Raw genomic sequence first — 25,473 nt, forward strand, 5'->3', positions numbered from 1 at the left:
CAAGCATTGTTTCTATCAGTTCCACTTAGTATTTTGTTTCAAGTTCTGGCCCATAACATCTCCTTGTAAGATCAGATCAATCATACTGAACCATGCTAATATTATATAATTATTGTCTCTATCAATTCTAATGACTTAACAGCTTGTAAGGATTCTAACACATGTCACTCTCATAGTGGACTTCCAGGTCCTATATTTTATGGAAATTCAAAGGCGGATCACCTTTTAACCAAATTAGAGAATGCTCCTTTATTTCAGGCAGCCCAAGAATCTCGTTCTAAATATCATCAGGTGTTGGAGCTTTACGTTTGCAATTTGGGATAACAAAAGAGGAAGCTAGGAGTATAGTAAAAGCCTGTACAGCTTGCCTTCCTTTCCATGCTCCTATACTTCTTCCCAGGAAAAACCCTCATAGTTTGAGACCCAATGAAATTTGGCAAATGTATGTGACCCATTATAAATCTTTTGGTCACCTGTCTTTTATCCACATTGTGGTAGACACCTTTTCAGGATTCACTTTTGCAATACCAGCAGTAAAAGAGACAGCCTATGTGGTCACTGAATTCCTTATACAAGCTTTTGCAATTATGGGTGTGCCACGAGCAATAAAAACAGATAATGGACCTGCATATACTTCCAAATATTTTGCACACTTTTGTGCACAGTATAAGATTTTACACACCACTAGCATACCTTTTAATCTTCAAGGACAGGCTAAATAGTAGAGAGGAGAAACAGAAACATCAAGACGCTTCTCCAAAAACAAAAGAATGGGGGAGCCACAGGTAACCCTAGAGAACTTCTAAATCTAACCCTTTATACTATTAATTTCTTGATTTTTGACAAAGATGCACTGGCTCTGGCAGACGGGTTTTATAACCCACTGGAAGGGCAGTGTCCAGTGCGAGCAGCTCCACTATCTTTAAATAATCGCCAGGTGATGTGGAGAGACCCAGAAAGTAATGAATGGAAGGGACCAGATAGGCTAACTGCTTGGGGGAGAGGGTTTGCTTGTATCTCTACAGATGAAGAAGGAATCAGATAGATGCCAACAAGCCTTATTTGCCTTGTCCATTGGAGAGAGACAGAGCAGACTCTTGAAATAAAGGAGAAGACCCAAGAAACATCAGGTGGTTCCATCACTGACTGTGCCCACCACTGAAAGAGCCAAACTGACTCATGGACATCAAAAATTGTTAATGAGACTGATGTGGGACTTCAAAACCTCAGGAATCATTGGAATTTCTGACACATGATAAGACTGTTGTAGGACTTCAAAATCTGCAGGAATCACATTGGATTCCCTGACACATGATGAGATTGTTGCAGGACTTCAAAATCTCCAGGAATCACTGGATCTCTGACACATGAAGTAATGGACAATAGATTGGTTTTGGATTATCTCTTGGTTGCAGAAGGAGGGGTATGTGTGATTGTTATTTACATACCCTCCTTCTAGGTTCTGGAAATCTTTTACAACACCATGTTGATTCATATTGTTCATTATATCACTACTTGCATGTGTAATCCATGTTTGTTACACCACATTGAGCCTACACCGGCTGTGGGGAGAATCATCACTAATAGCCGGTACTTTATTGCTCTGTGCTTGTGTAATAACTCCCATGCTGATGGGTTTGTGCATACCTGTTTCTAGTAAGACCCTTCAGCCCAGAAACCCACTAACAATATCTGGCTTGACTTCCCATTTCCCTTTGGTATTTTTCATCTCTCTTCCTGAGAAGTCAGGGAGGGCATGACCACCTGTGTTCTAAAACAAAAAAACGTGGGAGATGTAATGGGCTGAAACTATGAAAAGGTATACTTGAATCAGACAGCAGAGCACTTAAGTATAATTATCTATTGAATTTGAGATAATGGCTCTATAAGCATACACTTAGATGATATGGTAATGTGATGGCTCTCCTCATGATTGGCACCATGCTGAATGCGTGGTAGTAAGGTAATGGGAGGCAAGGATTGGAGGGCCGAGGGAGAGAGGTCAGTTCACTTGTCTGCAGGATGAGGAGGAGAGGGGCTAGAGACTCCAGACTCCAGACTCCAGGATACATCTTTGGCAAGCCACATGGTAGCTTGCCTGCCTCCGCCTACTTCACTTCTCCCTCTAAAGACCAAGAACTTTGATTTATCCTGACTCTGACTGATCCTGAGGCCCTCTAGGGAGCTAGTCCAGACATTATAAACATGGATAATTTATTTTGTACTTTAAAAAATCTTCTTAGGAGCGGATGGGGTTAGTATTAAAATATATATATAGAGAGAATATATTTTAATGTTCTAGTGACTTAAGCATGACATGCTTATATCTCTGGAAGTTATAAACGTCATTGGAATTTAGATTCATGTAATAAATAATCTTGATTCCAGACAATAAAACTTAGTTCCCTCTTGATAGAGACAGTGGGAAAATGCTTATTGTTAAAGAATTTGTAATTATTTGACTATCAAATGAAATCATTGTGAATGCTGAATGTCAAAATCTTTTGTTCCTAGAATCACAGAATTTTAGAGATGGAAGAGAGAATTCATTCTAAACTTTCCATTTGAGAAATAAGTAAATTGAGGCTGAGAAAGTGACTTATTCACTTTCATATTAAGTGACTTGCCAAAGGTTGTATAACCTCAGGATCCAGACCTGAAATCCAGGTCTCCTTAGTATAGTTTTATGTTCTTTTCATTTTGTGAATTTTGGATTATAAGAAGCCAAACTGAATCTTTGCTATCCATTTTCACATTGCAGACCCACAAACTCACAGCAAATATCTTCCCTTTATGGGTACAGAGTAGCAATATTGTATATTTATTTAGAAAGGCAATTGGGATATAGTAACTTGCCCAGGGTCACACAGCTAGGACGTGTTAAGTATCTGAGGCTGAATTTGAACACAATTTCTCCTGACTCAAGGGCTGCTTCCTTATCCACTGTACCATCTAGCTGCACCAAGAGTAGCAATATTGTTTAGAAAAAAAGACTTAAACCTAAATCAGAAGTGATTTGTTGTTGAGCTGTGTCTGACTTTACATGACCAGTAGACTTTGTCTGCTCTGTAAGATTTTCTTGGCAAAGGTACTGGATTAGTTTGTCATTTCCTTCTCCAGTATGTTCCCATTTTACAGATGAGAAACTGAAACAAGTAGGGGTTGTACAAGGTTATACAGCTAGTAAGTATCTAAGGCCATATTTGATCTCAGATCTTCAGACCCAAAGCTCTATGTACTATGGTATCGTCTAGCTGCCCCTTAGGTCAGAAGACCTAGATTCAAATCTTGATTCAGATTTGATTCAGACTACATGCAAGTAATTTTAGTTCTCTAAGTCTCAGTTTCCTCGTCTATTCAATAGTAATGATAGTAGTTGTATTACTTCTCTCATATAGTACTGCAAGGAAAGTGCTTTCCAGTTATATTCTATAAAGGTATTTTTATTATTCAAGTTGAGCCATCTCCATGCCAATGTTTTGGTTCGACTAATTTTGCTTTCCTGGTGCATCGGTTGGATTATAAAGATAGAAGCTTTTAATCTCTGTTTCAAATCTCAATTTAATCTGAAAAATATGTAGCTAAAAGTCCTAAAATGCAAAGGAGGAGCAAATAGATACTAAAAGATCACATAATTAAATAAATGTTTAAATAGAGAATTTTGGAGGAAAAAAGGAAAAGGAAGCAAGAAAGGAAGGAAGGAAGGAAAAAAAGGAAGAAAGGAATGAAGAAAGAAAAAAAGCAAAGAAGGAAAGAAGTAGAAGAAAATGGAAAAAAGAAAAGGAAGAAAGAAAGAAGGAAAGTTAGGAAGAAAAAAAAAAAAGAAAACCTCAAACTCAATAGTTCAGTCATACAATCCATGATTAAAGTAATACTGAGAAAAATTTCAACTGTCTTAGAAATGCCTGTATTGGAAGATACATGAAAAGTTGGATTTTTTTACTTATATGAAGTTGTTTGGAGGAAAGAAGAGAATAGAAATTTTACTTTGTGTATTCTGAATTTCTGTAAAAATGACTTTTCATTAAAGAGCATTATCATAGGGAACATGATGTAGTAGAAGTATTTTAGAATTTAGAACTAGAAGTGACCTTAGAGATAAATCATCAAGTTCAATACCTTCCTTTTAAATATGAACAAACTGAAACTCTGAAATATGAAGTAATTTGCTCAAGATAGTAATTCACACATGTGGTAAGCAAATAGATTTAGGCTTCAAATCAAGTTCTGAATTCCAATTAGGAAGTTCTTTCATTTACAATGAGATACCAGCCTGGAAATCACAAACTTAGATTCTTATCCTGGTTGTGGCTGTAATAAGAACTGTGTGTGTGTGTGTGTGTGTGTGTGTGTGCGTGTGTGTATGTGTGTGTGTGTGTATACACAGACACATATATGCACATACACATATATATGTATTTATGTAGCTATATGTGTATTTATATAACTATCCATTTATATAGCTATATATATATTTATATAACTATCCAATTATATAGCTATATATATATTTATGTAGCTATATATAGGAGGGAAGAGAGAAAAACAGGGAGGGAGGGAAGGAGGAAGAGAGGGAGGAAAGAAGGAAGAAAGGGAAGGTGGAAGGAAGGAAAAAAGAAGGAAGGAAAGAAGGAAAGACGAAAGGAAGGGAGGGAGGGAGGAAGGGAAGGAGGACAGAAGGAAGGACAGAAAGAAGGATGGAAGGAAGGAGTATAGTCTCCACTAACTCTAGCTTCTGGCTCAGCTGAATTGCTCAGTGAGTTTGTGCTCCAAAGAAAAATAATTCAAAGAAGGATTCTTATTACCCCAATGTCAATGTTACAACAGGTATCTATATTATTTGGGTAATTTGCTCTGGAATGGGAACATTTTTACTCAGATAGAAAAGGTAAAAGTTGAAAATATTTTGCCAGAAGCCATTTTGGTTATTAAACACATCCCTGTAGATATTTATGACCATTGGATCATGGAATAAATTTTATCTTGCTAATAGCTGTTTGAGATTATGCTATTCAGGAGAAATCATTTATGATATTAATAAAGAGATACTACACTGACAAGTTAAAAGTAATTGGAATTGGATAGTGTTATTGGTGATATATTGTACATGTAAAATAATGTTTTCCACGGCTGAATATCATTCTCTTTCACTTTTGTTTAATAACTATTGTAATCTATTTCATTTCTCTTGTTCTTTTATTATAATCTCTCTGAATATAATTTACTTTAGTTAGGAAGTTTCATTAATTACATATAAATTGTAATAAATCTAGGCTGGAAGTAATGAAGTTATATACATGTTAAAATATCTGGGAGTAATGGTTAAGAATCTAACTAATCAAATGGCAAATGATGAAAATAAATGACTTTGGAATGAGGAAAAATTTCCAACTCAATTCTGTAGGTGACTGGATTTGAAATAAAAAAGAAAAGTGTCAATAAGACATCTCCCCCATGAATTTGGGGTATACTTTTTCACAAATATACCTAGCATTATTAACAAGGGAAGTAAACACATATAAAGGGCATCAGAGAGATATATATTTAAGGAAAATATATATCTCCATATATTTAGGCCAACTTGGTGGCATATTGGAAAGAGTTCTAGGCCTGGAGTTGGGAACAACTAATCTTTGTGAGTTCAAACCTGACCTTAGACATTTACTAGTTGTGTGATCCTGGACAAATCACTTAGCCATGGTGCCTTAGTTTTCTCATCTGTAAAGTGAGCTGGAGAAGGAAATGGAAAATCATACCCAATATCTTTGCCAAAAACAAAACAAAATCCAAATGAGGTTATGAAGATTTGGACTTGATTGAAAAGATTGAGAAGCAAAACAAAGTATATGTGAGAAGGGGCAATTCACATATTCAGTGCCATAGAACTTCAGGGCTATTGATACCCTCACATTGCTCCCAATGATCTTGGTCTCACAGTCACTGCTCTAATGGATGCTGTTTGACTGTAGTTTCCACTAACTTAGGCTTCTGGCTCAGCTGGACTCCTCAGTGAGTTTGTGGTCCAAACAGAATATGATACAGGAACCATGTAGATGGACTCCATCTTTTTATATGGAATAGGAAGCATCAAGAAATTTTCCTTTTTTTTTTTTTTGTTTTAAAATATATCTAATGCTTTGAAGTTTCCAACTCAGGAGATCTTGAATTCAGCAATATCTATGAGGCAAAACTGGTTTGCTTCAGAAATGTCCTTTTTCTTCAAGAAAACAATTATTTTGAGATGATGCTATTGAGGGAATTCAGAATTGTTCCTCCTCAACACAGAAGATTGGAGATCAGAAACTCATGCCTTTTCTTGAATTCCTCTTTCAATTTATACAAATCATGTCTCCATTTGCTTCTGCTGTCAGATACCATTAACCTTGACTGGGGTAGAGGAGAATAAGCCTCTCCCTCCTTCTACCTTCTCTAAAAGTTACAAAAGAAAAGATGATTGAGTTTCCAAGAGCTAAAGGCCAAGAGATCTTTAACTACATACATAGAAGCACTAGAGTCAGGAAGACCTGAGTTTTAATCCAGCCTTTCCAGCTGTGTGACTTTGGGCAGATCACTTAATCTCTGTTTGTCTCAGTTTCCTCAACGACAAAAATGAGAATAATAACGGGTTATTGTTAGGTTTAATTGTATTAGAGAGATACTTGTTTTCTTTCCCTTTATAAAAGTGTCAGAAAAGTTAACTCCAATGGATTTGCTCCTGGGCATGCATTTGCTTGTCTTGGTGCCTTTTCCCCACATACTCATTTACATGGATGAACTTTAAAGAAACAAAGTTTAAAATTGGGAGTGTTCAGCAAGAGGAGAGAGCATTGTGTTTGGGACTGGTGATCCTGATTCTAGGGAGATGGAAGAAGTTAGGGCTCAAAGGTGAGGGAGCAGTAGGGAAGAGACTTTCTGCTAGTGATAGGGTAAGGTTTCTATCTCTTAATGAAGGAATTTAATATAGTTTATAGAGGATTGGATTTTAGTTACTACATGAGAAATGGTAATTTACTGAATAGCACTGCAGAAACTAAATTATTAACTATTATTGTTATAATTAGGATGGAGTTACTGGAGCTTTCCTCCCAAGTACCAAATTAAGGAAAGTGCCGACAATACCTGAAGTTTTCAAACATCATAGAAATAACTGAACTTATCACCTTGTTAGTCAAAAAGCATTATTAAGTATCTACCATGTGCCAGGTTATTGGGAATATAAAGAAAAGCACCCCTCCAAAAAGCCCAAATCCAAATAGTAAGAGGGATCTGTGTTATGAAGGACTTTAAATGCTAGATATTTGATCTTGACAGTGACAATTTATTGAACATGGAGGCAACATGATTAGCCCTGAACTTTAGGAAGATCAGTTTGATAGCTCAGTGGAATGTGAACTAGAATAGGGAGACTTGAGGCAGGAGGATAAACCAGAATCTTATTTTATTAGTGCAGGTGCAAAGGCTTGCACCAGGGTAGTAGCAATATCAGAGGAGAAAGGGAGTACGTAGATGTTTGGAAGGTAGAAATGACAGAATTTTGTGACAAACCGGATTTGGGATGGGATAAAAGAGGGTAAGGTATGGAGGATGATACCTAGAATGTGAGTCAGAATGATTGGGAAGCTGGTAGTGTCTTCCAGTAATAAGGAAGGTAGGAAGAGGCGAAGATTTGTAAAGGAAAGATAATGAATTTATTTTTGGATATATTGAGTTTAAGATATCTATAGGAAATCTAGCTTAATATGTTTAGTAGATAGTTTGAGATGAGAGATTGGAGATTTCTAATATTTTTTTTTAAAATAAGAAAAATTAGGCAAAATAAGGAAATGATTAAAGGAATGAGGTTGGGTTCTCTTTATCATTCCTCCCACGTGTTAATTCTCTCTTACCTTACCAGTATTTCATATCATTTGCTATGGGATTGGTTTATACTATTTGCCCTCAAGCACAAACAATTCCTTCTCACAGCTCTGCTGGCCACTTAGTCATATGCATTGAAAAATGTTAAACTTAATCAGCCTTGGAGCCAACTCCATTCAGACTCCAATATACAACAAGATATATCTATATTGAGCAACATTTCAGGCTTAGGATATTAAAAGATCATGGCATTTTTAAAAATTGAATCCTCTAAATGAAAACAGAATAAGAGAATTCCTGGAGGCAAGGGAAGCTCTTTAGAGCTTTATTTTCAATCAGGGAAATGACTCACCTTGGTTTTCTTTGGCCAGGATGCACAAGAGCAAAGCAAGCCTGCAGATGATAGTTTTCTCTTCTGTACTTCATGGATAATGTTGTTGGGACTGAGGCACAGGTCTCAATGGATGGAGCTGAGAGATTAGGTGAAGGAGGGCAGCCACATGTTGCTCTTATGATTCTTGTTTAGAACAAGCCTGCAAAGTCTCTCATTGGCTTTACTTTAAACATCATAAATGAATAAGGCAGTTGGGAAAATGGAAACTTGGAAAAGAGGAGAGCCAGCAGAAACCTGGCTGATTAAGGAAATAATCCAAAAGAGAAGAGAAAGACTTTTTTCCTTTGCACACTGAAAGGCATTTTATTAGTCTGGAGGAGGGAAATTGGATTTTCTCTGTACCAACAACTTAGTCATTAATTATTTTTATCTCCATAGATATTTTTCTTTATTGAAGTGGCACTAAAGACTTATTTTTATCTTGCTGCCTGGCCAAGAGACTGGACATAGAAGACATGGATCTTTGAACTCTGAAACTTCTTTCCTGGGGACTTGTTGTCTAATTGGTGAGTGTTTCACATGGCATACTATATTCAGGCATAAAAATACTTAATTTTAATCCTGAATGCTCTTGACATCACTTTGCTACCAATCCTCCTTTTCCATCCAAACTTTACTCTGGTCCTCTCCTGATCTTATAAATTGTGATTTTTGTGTTCAGGCAGAGCCTGGATGGCCTCTTCTCAGGAATGCTGTGGGGTGGATTCCTGTTTCAGAATTGGTTAACACAATGACTATCAAATAATAAACACTTAATAAATATTTGTTGACTGACCAACTGGGTAACACCTGTCAAAGTCTGTCAGAAATATGTTCAACTGTCAGCAGTTACCCCCTTTCCCGCCACTGATGGACTTGAGCTCAGGAAGTTACATGCTCAGCTCTGAGGTAAAAAATGAAGAACATATAATCACTAATGAATGAATAAATAAATGAAACATTGCTTCATTTATAAGGTGTTTCCCTTGTGCAAAGCATTAAGTGCTAAGTGATGGGTTTACAAACAGAAAAGCAAGGACTGCAGTACCTGCTCTGAAGGAGCTCATACTCTAATGAGGGGGACATTATCTCCCCCATCAAGGAAGCCACATGAGAAAAATTACAACTCTGGTGTCCTGGCTTTGTGGTTCCAACTGTGGATTGTACAGGATCCCTGGTCCCTGCAAAATCCACTTACTTTTGACTAATTGTCCTCTCAGTAACTAGACTCATCAATGAAGACAGTAGGGGAAATTCCCAGACCTCCACAGTTAAGCTGATTTTCAAAGCCTTACCTGCTGTCTACTTAACATTTTCATTTGTTCCACTAAAATATATAGTATTGATTCAGTCTTATACCAACAGTGAGGCCTTGAAGGCTAATTTAAATAACTGCTTGGTCTTGGTGGATTTCCCTATGCCCATTTCTAGTATATCACTTTAACTGATTCCCTATTCTCTCTTATTAACATCCACCCATAGTTTATGACCTGACTGAGCTTATTGTTAACATCTTCAGAAACTTTCAACTCTGAGATTCTACAATTAAGTGGTAGAAAAGGCAAGAAGGAAATATGCATAGAATTAAAAAAATTTTTTTTGGTTTGACATTTACAGAAATAAAAGAATAAGACTATTTGTATGCACTTAAATTATAATTTAATTTTATATGCAAATTAATAAATATTAGTGATAAATTGTCAAGTGTTATGACTTTACTTACTATTATATCCCAGTGAAGTCATCATTTTATATATATATATATTTTCTTTTCTATTCATCTCTGCTTTTATATGTTGATTTAGGTAAGAATATTTTCTGGTGTTATTTGGCAAAAATGCATTTTTTAATCAAGATTTTAAATTTCATTTAGTGACTGTCAGCTTTTCTCACACTCCTTTGATTTTGTGTTATAATTTCAATCAACTTACAATTACTATTATTTTTCATATATTTTCTTTTATAATTTTCTAAATTATATTCTAAAAAGAAATGTTTAATATATTATTTTATATAAAGCTATTCAAATATAAAAAGAATTTCTAAAAATTATATCATACTGAACATTTTCAGCATTAACTTGTTTTCCATTTAAAAATCCAAGTGGTGAATTTCCAAGTTGTATATGTCCTATTTCTTATATCTGCCAATTGTTTTCTTCTATCCCCACTATTGTCCTGTCATATCTTAGCTCAAATTCTTATTACTTCTTTCCTGGACTATTTCTAAAAGTAAACTTTATGATCAAAGAAAGAAGGAAAATTATTATGTGTACAATATTTTTTTTTATTTAATAGCCTTTTATTTACAGGTTATATGCATGGATAACTTTACAACATTAACAATTGCCAAACCTCTTGTTCCAATTTTTCACCTCTTACCCCCCACCCCCTCCCCCAGATGGCAGGATGACCAGTAGATGTTAAATATATTAAAATATAAATTAGAGTGTACAATATTTTTTATAGGAGCTTTTTTTATGTGGTAGCAAAAAACTTCTGAATTGGGATTGTTGAACAAATTGTGGTCTATAAATGTAATGGAATAACGCTGCTCTGTAAGAAATGGCAAAGAATACAGTTTCAGAGAAATATGAAAATATTTCATCATTATGACTTAATACAGAATGAGGTGACCATAATCTGGAGAACAACTAAATCCTGTAACAAAAAATTATAAAAATGAACAACTTTGAAAACATTAAAAATTTTCATCAAGACAATGGTCAGCTGTCATTCTAGAAGACATGATGAAGAATGCTACCTCCCTTCTAATGGAGAAGGAATAGATTAAATAATCAGAATAAGACAGATTTTGGACATGGCTAATATGGGCATTTACTTTTCTTGATTATGCACATTTGTTATGGGTATTTTGATTTTCTTTTCTTTTTTCCCCCTATTGATTGGAGGTGGCAAGGAGATACAATACATGCTTATTAATTAAAAAAATAAATTTTAAGAGATTTTAAACTTTTTTTTTTTGTTTCTGCGTTATACTATAAACTTATACTGGGATGACAGTACATCAAAGCCCCCAGAACTATTTTTTAGACATATTATTAGATTGACATATTTATAATTATCTATATAATGTATATATATATTGCCATATTTATAAATACAGTATTTACCTTTATAAATCCAAATACAAAAGATAAATAAAAGTGCTATGTTTAGATTGAAAATGTCAATTTCATTGTATATTTATTATAAATATAAATTATTTGCAATTATTTTTATCAATTGTAAATTATAAATATAAAGGTAAATTAAGGTAAATATTGCAGGTTTTTAAAATTACAAATGTATCTTATCAGATTTATCAGTTTTCAACTTATAAATTCCCTATTCTATCTTGTTTCAATTTTCCATGATCTTTTCTTGGATATTAATTCTGTTATCCTATATATTAAGTTTTGAGCTTTATTTTGTGATAACTGCAAATTTGGTAAATATAGTCTATCCAAGTCTTTTGTATAAATAATGACCAGCACAGAAGCAAGGTCAGACCCTGGGATATTTTACTAGAAACTTTCTTTGAAGTTGACATTTCAAATAAACACTCTTGGATCCAATCAAACCAGTTTCAAACTCATCAAATTTTACTATAATCTAATCATTATTAGTATTTATATAACACTTTAAAGTTTGCAGAATGCTTTATATATATATTTAATCCCTCTTCAATCCTGTGAGGGAGGGGCTTTTATTATGAGAGAGGTTAAATAGCTTGCAGGGTCACACAGGTAGTGTGATGTGTGGTTCAGAGTCATGTCTTTGTGATACTAAGTCTATACATTACATCATTTAGCTGCCATATCTTCTCCATAAGGAAATCATCACTTAATCAATTTTTGTTTGTCAAATATCTTGATGAAATCTAGGTATATGTACCATATATATATACAATGTGTACTTGATCTAATTCTGTCCAAAAAAAAAGAAAATCATTTATTCTGCCAAGACTTATTTTTTTGCTGAACCCATGTTGGCTCCTATTGAAGAAATTAAAAACATAGTCCCATTGGCTGAAAGAATCTCTCCCTACTAAAATTTTCCTAGATTTAAAAAACAATGACTCTCTTTTGTTTTTACTATAAACTACCAATTATTATACTTAATGATGTATGTCATGCCTCTTACCATTAATTAAAGTAGAAACTATGCTTATATTATGCATACCCAACACAGTGCTTTTTACATATTGATTACTTAATATTTGAATGGATATTCTCAAGTTAATATTCTAAATTATATTCAAATACATGGACTTTGATTAGCTACTTGAGCTGCTTGCCAAATTATTGTCAGCATTATTCCTCAAGCTGAAATGAAAACATAGTCCTAAATGTTCTGACTACAGTACTGAAAAAAGATCTGATCTTCAAAGACCCTCAGAATAGTACTATTGCCATCCAACCTTTTAGGACTTGCTTACTCTTTCAATTAATCAATAAATATTTCAAAGCACCTGCTATGTTCACAATTTAGGACAGGTGAAACACAAGCCAGGTTTTGATATGACATAATCTCTGTCTTCAAAGACCTTAATATAATACACAATATTACATTTACGTGTTTTAGAGGTTCACTTTGGTCTTTGTAGCTAAAATACACATGTAGAATGCAGCTGCAAATAAAGTCCTCATTTTGATTAATAATAGGAATTCTTACTTCTCCTCAAGTTATCCAAATAATTATCTAAACTTTGTGCAAGCACGTCCTAGATAATAATTAATTTTCTGTATGAATTTAAATGATGTTCTTTCATCTGATATCCTCTGCTCTTTCATATTATATTTTAAGTAGAAGCCATTTCTGAGCTCTGAGAAGGACCAAGAAAGCCACCTTCACATGGTGGCTGTGGGATAGCAAGGGGTAGGAAGATTCTGAGGGGGTGGGGATTATAGAAGATAGGTTTTCTCCATGTTCAGGCTTGCCTACATACTAGGGAATCTATGGAGGGATGACATAAATAATTCCTTCTTGCAGATGGGTAACTCAGTAGATAGAATGCAATGTTTGCAAAGAGGAAGACCTGAATTTAAATTATACTTTAGAGACTTCCTAGATATGTCACTCTGGACAACAAGTCATTTAACCTCTATGTATTTCAGTGTCCTTATCTGTAAAATAGGGATAATAATGAGTCAGCATATATGAAACTCTTTGCAAACCTTAAGGTGCCATATGAATATTTGCTATGATGATGATTGTTATTATTACTCAATAACAAGTCTTTAAAAATTATACAGATCATTTCCTCAACTTTCTATTTCTCTCTATATTACACAGGTATTGCCTACAGCATACATTTAAACTCTCTCTTTGGATCTTGGTGTACTTCAGATGGTCTAATTTGGAATTTTATTTCATCCCAGACTTTCATCATGGTGTAAGGGGGAAAAGCACTGAATCAGAGTCAGAAGACCTATATTTTGAGCCCTATCTCTGACGTGTGATCGTGAGTTTGTTGCTTACCTTTTATGAACTTCAGGATCTCTGTAAAATGGGATAATAAATATACCTGACCTACTTCACAGAGTTGTTCTGAGGAAACATTTTAGTAAACATCAAAGTGCCACAGAAATGGGAACTATGATTATAGGACTGCCTTTGTAGTAGGAGACTGGTTAATACAAAAGTATCACCTAATACTATATCTGAATTGGCTTTCACCATTTCTAACAACTTGGTATTTCCTGAAAAATCTAGCCAAATTACATGGACTTCTGGCACAGACAATCTCAAGATAGGCCCACATCCCATAAGCCCACATCCCAGAAAGATCTCCAGAAAAGATTTAGTTGAATTTTATCCTTTGAAACAGCATATTGCCAACAAGCTAATAGATAAAAAGGCTAAGGGATTTTTCATGCTGCTTACCCCTTTTATCTATAATGGGTACAATATTTGCCCATGGCTAAATTTGTCTCTGATGATACTGTGCACTCTGTTCTTGGGTGCTCCATGTTCCAGGTTGGGAGAGTGTGTATGTGTGTGTGTGTGCCCTTATGCCTTTGCCTAGTTGAAATGCTGCAGCTGTACACATCAATTGCTAAGTCTGGTAGTATGAAAATGGCCTTCAAAGGTGGAATTCTGTGCTATCCAGCCAGCCCTGGGAGAGGAGGAGAACCAATGCAGAATGGATGCCAGGTCTGGCTGGACTAAATATATTTTACAGCACAAAGGCTCTTTTGGACCCTTTCTGAGCAATATTTGAAATACTTTATCATCACTAAATGCTTGAAGCTGGTAACATGAAATGTGAGAGAATGTGGTATGCTACAGAAAAAGCTGACTTTTGAAGCCAGGAGAAACTGGGTTCTAGTGACCTATACTGGTAATATGACACTGGCTAGCTCACGTATGTAGCCCAGGGCTTCTTAAATTTTTCCACTCTTGACCCCTTTTTGCTTGAGGAATTTCTTATGTGACCTTGGGAAATATAAAATAGGTAAACAAATCACACATTTACTGATAAGAAATTATAATTTCATAACTCCCACATTTAGTTACAAGACCCCATATGGAATTGCAACCCACAGTTTAAGAAGCTGGGCTCTACTCAGCTTTCCAATACTGAGTACAGAGAAGGTGCTGATCTGCATTGATAGAATTTGGTCAGCTGGGGGTTCTTTATGTCAATAAACTTATAGGCAAAGTAAGAGTTTGGAGCCTGAAAAAATCTAAAGAATATTCACAAGTCCTTGATTTTATGGGTATAAAACCTCCCAGTGCAGAGACTTTATCTACCAATGCATATATGTCCTCTGCAAATTATAGCCTTAGGGACTCTCCTGATGCTTTGAGAGGCTATGGACTTGAGTTGGAATGGTGCCAAATGATAATATCCACATATTATATATGTAATATCCATATACAATCCACATGATGGTTATATCCATATATACAAGAGCAGAAAGTTCCTGCTTACAAGGGGAAGTGAATTCCAAGGCAGACAGAATATTTAAATTCAGGCAACAGCATCAAATAGGAAAATAATAAAGAAAAGCCCTAGAAGCAGGGTCAGAACAGAATCTATAATTGGAATGGCTAAACTAGTCCCAGTTCTTAAAAAGCTAAGTAAGAAGGAAAATCCAGGAGAAGAGAGTGGTGGACATGGGACAGCTGAATGTTTAGGTTCTGAAATAGCTGATTGGCACTGGGGAAGGTAGCCAATCAACAACAGGTGGTTTTGGACGCGCTGGCCAAAAGACAGCACCTCAGCAAACAGGGAAACGTCCTCTGCCATTGTGAGCCTGTTAATCCCAGAGAACAGCCAAGGAGGCCAAACAGGTCTTCCTTTCTAGGAAAGGGGGAGGGATGGAAGTATTAGAAGGGGTCAGTGGATAGGGTGAATCTGAGGTTGGCTCAGGGAGCACGAAAGATGTACCCACCCATACAACAGTTCCAATGCTCTCAAAACTAACTAGTAGGTGGTAGTCATTGTAGCCTTAAGGAGAGGCAGAGCAGGGATACTTACCAGGAAGAACAAACTGTGCCTGAGGCCCAGTGGATTTAGGCAGGCAGCAGGCCCACATTTTAGTCGGGCTGGATTGTTTATAGCATTAATTTGTCTGGGATTCTAAGATTTGACCTATCAATGTAGTTTCCAGATTCCCTAAATAAATACAAAAGCCTAGCCTACAGAGGATCGGGGCTTAATTCTGAGTGAATGCACTGCAGAAATGAATGCTGAGGTCATGTTAGCTGCACCCCAGGAAATCAGTGCTACATCCTTGTCCAATATTTTTTCCATGTACTTTTAAGTACATGTCTCTTGTTATAAGATCTAATTTATATGAAATGGATATTGTTTCTTTCATATCTTCTTTTACAATATTTGTCTGTCATTTTAATTTTCTTAAGTAAAAAACAAACAGCTTTTGGTATAGTTCCCCAAAAAACTGTAATGGATCCATGAAATCTACAGGGTAAAGTTCAAAGTTCTATACCCTTTTTCTCAAGATTTTCCACAATTTGTCCCTAATATTTCTGTCCCTTGCCAATACATGCTTTAAGTATGTCAACAAATATTTAAGTGTTTACTGTATAACAATTATTGTTGCTAGAGATACAAAGAAATAAAAAAAAATAAAGCAAAACAACCATAAAAACAAAAAAATGGTCCCCATCCTCAAGGAGCTTATATTCTGATGGAGACCAAATGTAAATAATTCAGTACTTATAAAATATTTACAGAGAAGTTGGAAGGGAATCTGAAAGGGACAGCATTAAGAGCTAAGGGTTATCAGGAAAAACCTCATGAAGAAGGTGGGTTTTGAGCTATTGAAGGAAGACAGGGAAACTGAGGCAGAGGTGAGAGCACAGAATTTTCCAAATGTAATGTGGTAAAAGTGGGATATCACAGTACAATGCAGTGCCTATATACTCACTCCCTAAAATATGTTGGAAAATGATTTGGTGACTTTATGTGATAACCACCAATGTTACAGAAAAAATATATACATGCTTATATAGAAGTATGTAAATATGTACATATGTGTATCTAGGGCATTATATATGCCAGACTCTCTCTCTCTTTTTCTTTCCATGTGTGTGTGTGTGTGTGTGTGTGTGTAGAGAACTCCCTGCAAGGAATATGTGTGTATATGTGTATATGCTTGAGTATATATACAAACACAAAGCATATACATATACATCCCTTGGAGGAAGTTTGTCTATACCCCACTCAATCTCTGGATTGGACTCCAACTTTCCTACATCTCTCAATTCCCAGAAATAAACCACCACTATATACTTATATTTAAACTCTCTCAAGGTTCCAGGGGTATCTCTGTTGAGGGGAAATATACTTTTCTTATTTCCTACCATAGTTCTTGAGCTCCCATCCAATATATTTTCCATCTACATTACCAGATGCTTAGAATAAGGACACTTTTAGATTTTAAACATAAACGTTTGTAGTAAGGCAAAAAAAATAAAGTGAAATTAAGTCAATAAATATTTATTAATCATTTTACTATGTGCTAGCACTGTACTAAGCATTGGGAATATACATGTAAGTAGAAAGAAAGGTTCTGCCTACAAGGAACTTATTTATATTCTAATGTGGGATAATGCTATTAAAAGTAACTGAAAAGATGAGAATAGGGGTTGGAGGGGGAAAGATATCCTAGGCAGAGGCATGGTGTAGGAAGTCTAGTGAATCATTCATGCAGTTTGGGGAAGAATGTAGCTCTGATTAGCCTGGGCTTCCTCCCTAAAATGGAGAGTCTTAAAGGGAATAGTTAATCAGAAGGAGAATGAGCTTCCCAGGTGAAAAGGTGTATATGGCAGAGAAGAGAAAGTCCCATGGAAATGTGTCAGCAAAAAGGAAGTCTCAGGAGGAATGAAGAAATAAAAGTATTATTGATAGTAATATATTGAAAATCAATATAGAAATAACAGCAAATATCACAATGCACATATCAATCTACATTACCTTCTTCTTTCTTCCTTCAAAGCACTCAACATCTATAGTGAAAAAGAAACACTCATTTATATAAACCCGGCAGGAAAACACAGGATGATGATGATAATGATGACCACTAGCATTTATGTAGCACTTTTGAAAGTTTGAAAAATGCTTTAAAAATATTACTTCATATGGAAAACTCAAGTGCTTAGGGTAACACAACTCTGGACTGCAGGTTTAAACATTACTGATCATGCTGCACAACACAAAATTGCTTCTCTGTTCACTGCTTGGCTATTGATGCTCACTACTCTTCAGCTATAGAATATAGCATTTATGAGCTCTTTCATTTTTTCCATTGTCCTTAAAAGGACATTATTTTTTAAAATAAATAAGCCAATTTTTTAAAATAAAAAGCCAATAAATAGGCTTTATTATGAAGCCAGAGAAATGTAGAGCTCACCAAACTGGCTGCATTTGCATTATACAGACGAGCTCAGCAGATTATTAATACAATGTCATTTAATCAGAGCAGAGCTCACAGGAATATGGCTCAGGTTGATTCTTTAAAGTCAGCTAAGGTGGAAATCAAAGCTGGAGAAAAGCCCTCTCTGTTTTACCTTCTCAAGTCAGAGGTGGCAGCAGAGAGCAAAAGACCCTAATGAGAAGCTTCCCTTCTCTGAGTGTGATGCAGAAGGGAGATAGTGGTCACTGGAGCTCTCTGCTATTGAAGTTAATTCTCTCTCTAATCACTCAGCAGGAGTCTTCTACCCAATTGCCTCTAGGTACTACCGCTTGCTAGAGCAGATTTCCACTCATCCTGCTGTTCTCAGGTTTTGACATCTGCCTTTCATGACTTAAATGACTCTCAGAAACGTGCCTTTTACTTAAAAAATCCTAGTTGTCCAAATTTTCCCACCCTGAAATCAATAATGTTTTAAAATCAAACATTTATATGATATCCCATTTTTAAATTTGGTGCTTTTGAGTTATAATATGGGGTAGATGGCCAAGACTGGAGTCACAAAGACTCAAATTCGACCTAACTGGCTCTATCTGATTGTATCACAACCTAATCAAGAAGATTCAGTGGCTTTCTATTATCTCTAGAATAAAATTAAAATGTCCCTATTTGTTCACATAGGTGGTAAATAGTAGAGCTAGATTTCAATCCCAAATCTTCTGATTCCAAAAAATGATAATGAAGAAGATGGTGATGATAATACTACAACTATGAGTAATGATATTCTACATTCTTCTCATTATATCTTATCTATCCTCTTGTCATTATGCCTCAATTTTAGCTCCATTAGGGGAATCCTAACCAACATGGATCAATGTATTTAGTATGAATGGGACTAGCAAAACTGGGCCAGAGCACAACAAATGTTTTCTTTAATCCTTTTTTTCCAGTGTTAAGGAAGTAGCTATGCTTAATTCCCAACAGGAGATTGGATTACAGAGTTTAGTACTATAATCAAATAATACAACAACATTAACATGATTAATGGCATCTACAAAGTACATACCATTGTGAATAAGGTATCCCATCCACTAGTTTGTAAAAGTGAGCAGGTACATTGGAAGATCTCCAAGGTCCCCTCCAGCTATAAATTCTATTAGCCTAAAATTCTTCTGCTGCTTGGAAGCAAGACGAGTCTATTGCTTCTAGTAAGTACTCCCTTCGGGGCTTAGCCTTGTGGAGAGTAAGTTCTCAATAAAAGTTTGTTGAATTGAATTAATAGAGATATTGATTAGTCAAGTATTGTTTATAGTGTAGTTATGAGAACAGATGGTTCTCTTTGATCTAAAATATAAATAGTATGCCTTTTAGTTTACAAGCCTATAAAACCTTCTTGAGACCTGAGGAAAAATATTGATAGGACATGGTACTTTTTGTCTTTCTGTACAGCAGGGGGCTCTTATGTACAGGAGAGCAGCAAGAGAAAAAAAATTTTTTTTCCTTCTTATTTTTGAGTTGAGAAGCCAGTGATTCCCAGAGCTTTGGCCTGCTGACATTTCCTGTCTGTTGTTTAGAAAACTGAAGTAATCCCATCTGGGGCTATTGTCAAGGTTGTCAAAAAGCTACTGAGGGAAGTAGTGTCACTATTCCTAGAATCATATACATGTCTCTTTCTCTATCAGAAACATGAGATTCATCTGCCCAGGGATTGAGAGTAAACATCATAAGTGTTTAAAATTGGGTAAGAATTTAGAGATCATCTTATATTTTGTAGATTTCATATTTTATAGATGAGAAAATTGAGGATCAGAGTGGTCAAATGATTGGCCAAGGTTGTACAGCCAATTAATGGCAGAACCAGGACTAAAATATTTTCTTTACTATAACACTCTGCCTTCCACCATGCTACCAGAAGAATAGTGAGTCTGAAGCTTGTTGACCTAGGAATCTCTCTTTATGTTTCTGTTTCAATTTCTCTGTCTCTCTGCCATTTTCACAAAATTCTTCTGTAATTAATTTTTCATAAAATGTATATAAATCATAACTACTATTTATGACAAATGCTTTTCTTCTAGTTATATTGATTTGCCAATTTTTATTTAGGACTTGCGTATGTATTTTCCAAGTTTGCCTTTATTCAGAGTAGCACTATGTTTCAATTATTAATTTACTTAAAAAATTATAGTAATGATGAAGATGATGAATCCTATCAAGAACTTAGTTTCCTGCCTAGCTTAAACATTTAATGGTGCTTAATTGAAGAGATTTACTAATCTGACAGCATTACAATTCAGCCTTATGTGTGCAAAAAATTTTGCAGCTAAACAAATTTTCAGTGTCTCTACTCACACTTACTCATTCTTTCTCCAAGATCATATACTTTTTTACAGAGCACAGATTGATGCCTATAACCAAATTCATATAAAATAGACCCATCCAGTCAAGTTCTGTTGAACAACATTAAGTAGACATTTAAAGAAAGTCAGGACTTATTATTTTAATCTTTTTTTTAGGTTGAGCAATTTATTTTAAGCCTAGGGCAACTGATGATAATATTTAGTTTAATATTTCAAATCACCCATGATTTCATTTTATATGGACACTCTTTTCCTGGACATAGATTGCAACTGCCTTAGGAGATAATCTTCATGAATTACTGTGTGTGTGTGTGTGTTTTTTAAAATTATTATCTAGTAGCCAACCTTTTGATAACGAAACTCTTTAAACTTAGCAGGGATGATTTTTCAATGGCTACTGCACAGTTCATTCCTCAGCCTATCCCCCTTCCAACTTAACAGAATTGGCAGAATTTTAACCTACTAATTTGTGACTTTAAATCCCATGTTCCATCCATGACACCAAACTGAAGAGCTAGAAGGTCAAAAATGAACAAGCCATATGTAAATAAAGAATTCCCTTTCCTGCATATTTTATAAATGATCATTCAGACTTTCTTTGAAGATCCCAAAGTGGGAAGAAATTCCAGTTCTATTTTTGGAGAAACCAAGATGTTGGAATCCTAGTGTCAACTCAACTTGAAACAAAGTGAAAACTCAAGGGTGAAGTCAGGGTCCTGGTGTTAACTCAATAGAATTGATACAGTGCTTGTTGGTTCATACCTTAGAGCAAATCCTTGCAGGGTGATGGGTTGCTAATACTGAAGATAATAATGCTTGTGTTCACACCTCCCTTGAAGTTCTTAGGACCAGAGTGCTCTGATTTTGGAGTAATTATTTATACGTAACAAACTAAGGCTGCCTCCAGAAAACCTCCCCGAGAAACCTGCTTTCTCCCAGAGAGAACTCTTATATTTTAAAGAAGATCACCACAAATTTACATTTTAAAACTTTTTTCCCTGTTCTTGGAATACTGCCAGGCAAGCATGTAGCTTGGCCAAGGGCCCTGAGCATGTAAATAAACAAATAAAGTGACACAACCCATTGCATGTTTAGATAGGAAAATCTGCTGCCCTCCTGGGCCCTCCAGCAGGTGACTGAAGTGGAGGTTGACAAGCTCTCAGGTGGGAGTACCTCTCTGGGACTCCAAGATTCTCCTCCCCCCAACTCCTGCCATTCATCTTTTTAAAAATTCTTTGGGGAACGTTAGTAAAGAACATTTCTAAATACAATTAAGTCACTGACTTTCTTTAATTCTTAGGAAGCTTTTGTTTAAAATTAGATTTGAAAAATGCTCACGTTGACATGTGAAACATGAAGAAAGCTTTAACTTTTTAATAGCTTCTTAAAAATACTTAACTTCTTTAAAGCAAGTCTATAGTGGCGACATGACAATATTTAGCAATTCGTTTTCTTATTATTGAATGCAACTGGTTAGGTTGCATTTACATATGCTTTTAGAAGAGTAACAGTTTTAGAAGCAAAATTGGATTTTTATTGCTCTACTAAAATAAATTTAGAAACATGATACTTCTAAATAAGTTTTTGGTTTCCTATGAAAGTAAACTTTGTAATTGTAGTTATAAGGTATAAAATATTAGTTACATGTTTCCTTATATTCAAAATTCCAATGGTAATTTTAACACCATTTAACTGTGCTTTAAAATTTTTGTATTTTAGTGATGTATATATAATACATCAATTTCAATCACTAAGCTCTTCCTCATCACTGAAATATGCACTTTTCTTTATCCTTGGGCGTCTTGAATCATTTGATTTTGAAGGTTCCCCTGCACTGGGCTTCCATCTTTGTTGGTCTTCAATTTTGGCTTGCTGGAAAGCTATGGCTTGGCTGAGGCTCTCAAGAGCAGGGTCTTCTCCTTCATCTTCACTTTCTTCCGCTTCTTCAATTTCTTCTTTCAGTTCAATAATTTTCTTTCTTTTTTTCTTTTCTTTCTTTTTTGGTGGTTCACGTTCTCCAAGCACATTTTTAGGGCAAGCATAACTTAGGTGACCTGTTTCTCCACATTCATAACATCTAGATTTATCAAAGTAGTTGCGCCTTCGGATGAACTCAGCAGCTCTTCCATTGTCAATAGCAATGCTTGCTTTTATCACTCTCCCAAATAACTGCTTATTGTTTAGTGCCCTCGAACAATTTTGTGCCGATTCTTTATCCAAAAACAAAATAAATGCAACACCTTTACTCTTCCTGGTATCCTTATCTTTCATAATAGTAACTTTTACAACTTTTCCATATTTGGAAAATATCCTGTATAAGTCATTGTTTGTCAGACAAAAAGGCAAGTTGGATACATACACGGTGCTTTTACTTGGTGCTAATCCACCACTCATTTCCTCTCACTAATCTAGATAGCTCCTGAGAAGAATCCCAAAGCTGAAAGGATCAGCTTCCTCAGTGAACTGAAGCACAATATCTTGAAGTCCAGTCTGAAGGATGCTATTCCAAGTAGAGAAGAGGGAAGCAGAAGGCGAGTTGCACAGGTAGGACTGGGTTTCCCAGTGAATTACTGGTAGGGTTCATGGTCTGGGGCAACCTTCATATCCATATCCTTCATATCCCTGTTCCGGCGCCAAAATGTTAATGTTTTTCTCTTCTTTAAAATGATAAAGGTTCTTTCTGGGAGATATCTGGAGGCAGCCTTAGTTTCAGTTACAAGTAAATAATTACTCCAAAATCTCAGCCAGCTGATAAAAGTTCAGATCTTTTATTGTGTCCTTCAATATAGCCTGGTTAACTCAGGCCTATCTCTCTGCTTGGTTTCAAGAGCTCTTACAGCTTTGTCCTTGGCTTCTGCCTCTGCTTTCTTCAGCCTCCAGCCAGCACCAAGTTGGAAGATGCAATGAGTCTCTCTTGCCTTGAAGATAGGGTTCGTGGGCTTCCTCCCAGAGTTCTCCTCTCCGACCCCAGTCAATGTTCCAGAGAAATTCCTCTTGAGTGGCTCACTGGAGCTGTATTTATGCTGAGTGTAAAAGGCTGACTCCACCTTCTGAAGGCAGGGATTAAGGGAGGTGTGAATTCAGATATCTCTTTCTAAACCCTAAACATGTGAACACCAATGAGTACTTAAATATTTCTTGCTTATATGAGCTCTCTAAAGGTGTGAACAAGTATTGTTTTTATCAGTTGTACTTAGTACCTTGTTTCAAGTTCTGGCCCAAAATATCTCCTTCTAAGATCAAATCAATCATATTGAACCATGCTAAATTAGATAATTATTGTCTCTATCAACTCTAATGGCTTAACAATTTGTAAAGATTCCAACACCAAAATCTGCCTCTTTGCACCTTTTGCCCATTGAATATAGTTCTTCTTTTCTGAGGTTGAACAGAACAAATGCCCATCCTTCTTCCATATGAGAGCCCTTGAAATACTTGAAGAAAGCCATCAACCTTCTCAGTATATTCTTTTCCAAGCTAAACATCAATTCCTTTAGCCAATGGTCCTATGGTATGAACTATAGATCCTTCATCATCCTAGTGTCCTCCTCAGGATGTTCTCCAATTTATCCGTCCAGTCTTAAAGACTGAGTACCAAACCAGGAAGAAACAGTGGGCCTTTGAGTATTGACCCAGGACTAAGATATATGAAAAAAATAAATTCAGCTAAGTAAAATGTAGCACCCACAATTGAATACTATATTCTAGATGCTATCTGACTAGGGCAGAAGATAGTTAGGTTACTACCCTCCTTATTCTGAACACTATGTACTTTGACCTGTCTTAATGTACCCAAGATTCACTGATGCTTTGTAGAACTGCCTCACTACTGGAATATGAAATTCTTCAAGGATAAATAACCACAACCTTTGATGTCAAAATACTTTTTAATGTGATCAAAGATGATTCTTATAGTTGATTATCTTGATGTTTTCACTAAAACAACAAACCATAAATTGACATACAAGTTGGTTATTTTTAGATTCACAAACATGAAATATTTTGCTTTTATTCCATTTTGTGTTTTTCTTTTCTTATATTCTGTGAATTTTTCAGCATTATGTTTACTTTATAAATGTGATCTTTTCAGAGGACTTCCATAAAAACAACATTTGTGTGTGAGTTGGGGAGAAAGTGTAATGTCCTTCTTTTCTCTATTTAACAAGAAGGAGATAAAAAAGAAAAGAATAATGATGCTTTCTTGGGAAAATTCTGATTGCATTTCTGATCAAACTTCCCATAAGTCAGATAGAAGATGCCTTTTGTAACAAGAAATGGTCTCTCTATGCCTAACAGATCTACTCCATCTACTGATAAAAGCCACTTTTGTTCAACCAAAATTAATTAACCCTAAAACTCTCTAGGTTACATTCAAGCTTTTTTCTTTTTCTTTTTTTGGATCCAGACACATTTCCCCTTAACAACAATTAGATATTATATTTCTTATTGTTGATAGGAAGAATAAGATGGCATTTTAAAAATGTTTTGCTTGAAAACCCACATTTAGGATCATCAATGTTAGTCCTACTTTCAAGTAAATCAGAAAGAATGCCACAGAGCACCTGAAGATTTTGAGTAAATTGTATAAATAAAAATGAAATAAAATGATAGTGAATACATTTTCTTTATGTTCAGGGCTTTAAAGATTTAAAGATTTCAATTAACCTATGAGTCTCAATTTTTTAATCTGTAAAATGAGAGGCATTGGGCTAGATAACTCCTAAGTTGCTTTTCACCTTTCTAAATCCTATGGATCCAGTGCCTTTAAAAATTTGTTTTGATAAACAAAAAAAGAAAAACTGGAAATCTGCTTTTTGCTGAAATACAGAGGATGTTGTACTCTGTTTTTTTTTTTTTTAAAGCTCCACAAATTAAACTCTGAAGTCACTTCATGCATTCAATTCATTGTGCTACTCCCATTGACATTTAGGAAATGGAATGCTTTATATGTTCAACTATTTCACAAAGGATGCAATGACTTTTAAGTTGTCCTTCTTTCA

The 25,473-nt window shown here is 35.4% G+C and overlaps 1 protein-coding gene, 1 long non-coding RNA gene and 1 pseudogene across 5 annotated transcripts in view; 1 reads left to right on the top strand and 2 right to left on the bottom strand.

Annotated features, from left to right (window-relative positions):
• LOC105749373 overlaps positions 1-25,473 on the bottom strand; it is a 128,520-nt gene that overhangs the window by 47,935 nt on the left and 55,112 nt on the right. The gene's annotated exons all lie outside the window — the stretch shown is intronic.
• AARD (alanine and arginine rich domain containing protein) overlaps positions 8,606-25,473 on the top strand; it is a 50,803-nt gene continuing 33,935 nt past the window's right edge. Inside the window, exons 1-3 of one of the 2 annotated variants that reach the window (XR_004231076.1) lie at positions 8,606-8,757; positions 13,614-13,696; positions 22,886-23,017. The gene's annotated coding sequence lies outside the window, so the exon portion shown is untranslated. The remainder of the gene's footprint in view (positions 8,758-13,613; positions 13,697-22,885; positions 23,018-25,473) is intronic. The other variant, XR_004231075.1, reaches the window with a different exon arrangement.
• Positions 21,679-22,891, bottom strand: LOC116420682 (annotated as a pseudogene). The gene has a single exon (XR_004231074.1). The product of XR_004231074.1 is annotated as a zinc finger CCHC-type and RNA-binding motif-containing protein 1 pseudogene (transcript).

This window comes from Sarcophilus harrisii, chromosome 1 (genome assembly GCF_902635505.1).
Source record: "Sarcophilus harrisii chromosome 1, mSarHar1.11, whole genome shotgun sequence".
Lineage (NCBI taxonomy): Eukaryota > Metazoa > Chordata > Mammalia > Dasyuromorphia > Dasyuridae > Sarcophilus > Sarcophilus harrisii.